Consider the following 4,732-nt stretch of genomic DNA (forward strand, 5'->3'; position numbering starts at 1 on the left):
TAAATGGGCAGCTACCAAAATCCTGCAACTTCAATGGGTCACACTAAGCAAAAGATAACTTTTCAGGCAACAGAATAAATTGTCCTCATGTGGCATAGTGTTCCCAAATAGCCCTGCTCTCCTGTCCGATGCAAAAGCCCCAAACATTTCTCTTTCTTTGACTTTCTTTCTTATTTTCTCCCAGGTTTATTCCTCTGAATAAATGTGAACTTTTTTAAGATTTTTTATTTATTCATTTGAGAGAGAGACAGAATGAGCAGGGGGAGGTTCAGAGGGAGAGGGAGAAGCAGACTCCCCACTGAGCAAGGAGCCCAACATGGGGCTCAATCTCAGGACCCTAGGATCATGATCTGAGCCAAAGGTAGACATTTAACCCACTGAGCCACCCAGGTGCCCCTAAATTTGATCTTTACATCCTGATCTTATCTGTTATCCTTCACCTCAACATTCTATAGCCTTACCCACTGATTAGAAATCAACCTTGCTGAGAAATCGTGTTTCATTTTATATCTGCATATATGATAAATAGAAGTCCTGTTACCTGCCCTGTTAAGAAGCTGTTTCCTTTGTTTCTTCTGCCCCTCCCCTATGGTGCAGAGTTCCATTCATTTATTCAACACACAGAGCCTGGATCCTGCAATAGAGATATATATGAAAGATGATTTCTGACCTCCAGGAGGGTCAATGAACATATGAGCAGCTAATAGATTTACACTCTGATAAGTGCAATAAACATGAACTTACAAAGGTGAGAGTTTCAATGCTGAGTGTTAAAGGAAGTATGCACAGAGAAGGAGGGTCTTCCAAATTGACTCCTGCAGAAAGATCCAGTAGGGATTTGTCAGGAAATTCTCCCTTGACTAAAAAAGTATGGGCTCAAACATTCTTTAGTAGCAGCTTTCCTGGAATATAATTCATTAAATATAACATTTATACTTTTAAAGTATAAATAGTTCAGTGGTAATTAGTATGTCCATGGAGTTGTGCAAGCTTTTCCACTGTCTAGTTTTAGAATATTCCCATCATTCCAAAAAAAAAAAAAAAAAAACTGTGTCCTTTAGTAGTTGATCCTCATTCTTCTTTCCCTGCAATACCTGGGAGCCACTAGCCTACTTAACGTTACTTTACATTGACCTACTTTGGGTATTTCATATAAAGGGTGTCAGACAATAAATGGCTTTATCTGACCAGTTTCTTTCACTTAGCATAATATTTCAAGGTTTATACCTGCTGTAGCATGTATTAGTGCTTCCTTCCTTTTTTATGGTCAAATAATATTCCACTGTATGGCTATGCCACATTTTGCTTATCCATTAATCAGTCAATAGACATTTGACTTGCTTCCATTTTGGGCTAATATGAATAATGATGCTATTGAACATTCATGTCCAAGTTTTTTATGTAGAGACAGGTTCACATATTTTCAATTTTATTGAGTGTATAGCTAAAAGTGGAATAACTGAGTAACAAAAAATTTATATCTTTAGCTTTGAAAGGTTAGGCCAAAGTGTTTATCAAAGCAGCTGTGGGAGGAGCAAGATGGCGGAGTCATAGGACACCTAAATTTCCTCTCATCCCAGGAATTCAGCTAGAGAGGGATCAAACCATTCTGAACAACTACAAACTCAACAGGGGATTGAAGAAAAGAATAGCAGCAACTCTCTGAAGAGAAAAGCGACCACTTTTGGACGTGCGGAGAAGTGAATCCCAGGTGATATTCAGAAAGACAGATGGTGGGGGAGGGGGCCTCTGTTGGCTGCTTCTGGCAAGTGATAGAGCGGCGGAGCACACAATCAGAACTTGTAGAAGTCAGCTCCGCTGAGGGACGTCACTCCAGTGGCTAAGCAGGGGGGTGGAACCCTCGCTTGGACAGTGTGGCCTCAGGACCCGCGGGGTCACAGAAAGACCCAGGGTGCCTGAGTGGGGCAGAGCTCCCAGGTATCGGAGTGGGGAAGCCGGCTGCAGAGATGGAGCCAAGGAGTGGGCTCTCAGCTTGGGGTTGCCATAAACTGTGATCTGTGGCACAGTTGGGCCACTGCTCTTCCAGCAGGGACCCAACAAGCGGCAGATCTGGGGAGACTCCTCTTCCTCCCTGGGAAGAAGTGGTGTGGGAGTGTACCACAGGAATCTGCTGGGTTTAGAGACTCCAAACGGGATTATGTGCCAGAGACAGAAATGCTCAGTCACAAGCTGGGTGACCACGGAGTGTGGCCAGGGCCGGGGAGACAGGACTGATTGACTGCTTTTCTCTGGGGCTCACTGAGAAGAGGGGCCCCAAGTTCTTGGCTCCACTGGGGTGGAGACTGGGAAGCCACCATTTTTACTCTCGTCTTCCAATGCTGTATGGAAAGCTTGCAGGGAACAAAAGCTCCCGAGAGCAAACCTGAGATTACTTAGCTTGGACCCGGCAAGGATGGGTCAATTCCGCCTCTGGCAAAGACATTTGAGAACCACAGCAACAGGCCCCTCTCCCAGAAGATCCACAAGAACAGCCAACCAAGGCCAAGTTTACCAATCAATGAGAACAGCAGAACTCCAGAGCTAGGGGAATACTGCACATAGAATTCATGGCTTTTTCCCCATGATTCTTTAGTTTTTCAAAGTTAATTTTTTTAATTTTCTTTTTTTTCTTTTTCTTTTTGAATTTTTCTTTTTCCCTTTTCAACCAACATCTTATCAATTCCTTTTCTAAAAAATCTTTTTTATTTTTCATTTTTAGAGTCATATTCTATCCCTTCATAGTAGTCAGCTGTATTTTGGGTATATATATATATATATATATATATATATATATATATATATAAGTTATTCTATCTTTAAAATTTTGGGATACAGTTTCTTCTAACACACCAAAATATACCCTAAATCTCTAGTGTATGGATTTGTTCTAGTCTCCTGCCTGATCACATTCTCTCCCCCCTTTTTTTTTTTAAAGATTTTATTTATTTATTTGAGAGAGAGAGAGTGAGAGAGAGAGAGAGCCCAAGAGGGGGCAGGGTCAGAGGGAGAAGCAGACTCCCCGCCGAGCAGGGAGCCCGATGTGGGACTCGATCCCGGGACTCCAGGATCATGACCTGAGCCGAAGGCAGTCTCTTAACCAACTGAGCCACCCAGGTGCCCTCTCCCCCTTTTTTTTAATCTTTTCTTTTTTAAACCAACTTCTTATCAATTCCTTTTATAAAATCTTTTTTTTGATTTTCACCATTACAATCATATTCCATCCCTTCATCCTATTTACCCTTATTTTTGTACATATATAAGTTTTTTTTTCTTTAAAATTCTGGAAGGCATTTTCTTCTAACAGACCAAAATATGCCCAAAATCTAGTGTGTGGCACTGATCTATGCACCAGTCTGATCATATTTGATCATATTCTGGTTTTTTTTCTTTTTTTAATCTTTTTCTTTTTTTCTTTTTTCTTTCTTTCCCTTTCTTTTCCCCTGGTTTCAGGTCTTTTCTGATTTGTTTAGTGTATGTATTTCTGGGGTCATTGTTGCCCTGTTAGCACGTTGTTCACTCACTAATCTATTCTCCTATGGACAAAATGACAAGACGGAAAAAATCACCTCAAAAAAAAAAAAAGAAAAAGAGGCAGTACCAACTGCCAGGGACCTTATCAATATGGACATTAGTAAGATGTTGGAACTAGAGTTCAGAATGATGATTTTAAAGATACTAGCTGGGCTTGAAAAAAGCATGGAAGATATTAGAGAAACCCTTTCTGGAGAAATAAAAGAACTAAAATCTAACCAAGTCAAAATCAAAAAGGCTATTAATGAGGTGCAATAAAAAATGGAGGCTCTAACTGCTAGGATAGATGAGGCAGAAGAGAGAATTAGTGATATAGAAGACCAGATGATGGAAAATAAAGAAGCTGAGAAAAAGAGAGATAAAGAACTACTGGACCACGAGGGCAGAATTCGAGAGATAAGCGATACGATAAGATAAAAAACATTAGAATAATTGGGAACCCAGAAGAAGAAGAGAGAGAGGAGCAGAAGGTTTATTGGAGCAAATTATAGCAGAGAACTGCCCTAATTTGGGGAAGGAAACAGGCATCAAATCCAGGAGGCACAGAGAACCCCTCTCAAAATCAATAAAAAGAGGTCAATACCCTGAAGTCTAATAGTAAAACTTACGAGTCTCAGAGACAAAGAGAAAATCCTGAAAGCGCTCAGGGACAAGAGGTATGTAACCTACAATGGTAGAAACAATAGACTGGCAACAAACCTATCCACAGAGACCTGGCAGGCCAGAAAGGACTGGCATGATATATTCAGAGCACTAAATGAGAAAATTATGCAGACAAGAATATTATATCCAGCTAGGCTGTCCTTGAAAATAGAAGGAAAGATAAAAAGTTTCCAGGACAAACAAAAACTAAAGGAATTTGCAAACACAAAACTAGCCCTAAAAGAAATATTCAAAGGGGTCCTCTAAGCAAATAGAGAGCCTAAAGGTAACATAGAACAGAAAGGAAGAGAGACAATATACAGTAACAGTTACCTTATAGGCAATACAATGGCACTAAATTCATATCTTTCAAATTACCCTGAATGTAAATGGGCTAAGTGCCCCAATCAAAAGACACAGGGTATCAATTGGATAAAAAAACAAGACCCATCAATATGCTGCGTGCAAGAGACTCATTTTAGACCCAAAGACACCCCCAGATTGAAAGTGGGGGGGAGGAAAACCATTTACCAGGCTAATGGACATCAAAAGAAAGCTG

This window comes from Eumetopias jubatus, unplaced genomic scaffold, assembly GCF_037043125.1.
Source record: "Eumetopias jubatus isolate StellerSeaLion01/CBP00866 unplaced genomic scaffold, mEumJub1_p1.0 scaffold_2, whole genome shotgun sequence".
NCBI lineage: Eukaryota > Metazoa > Chordata > Mammalia > Carnivora > Otariidae > Eumetopias > Eumetopias jubatus.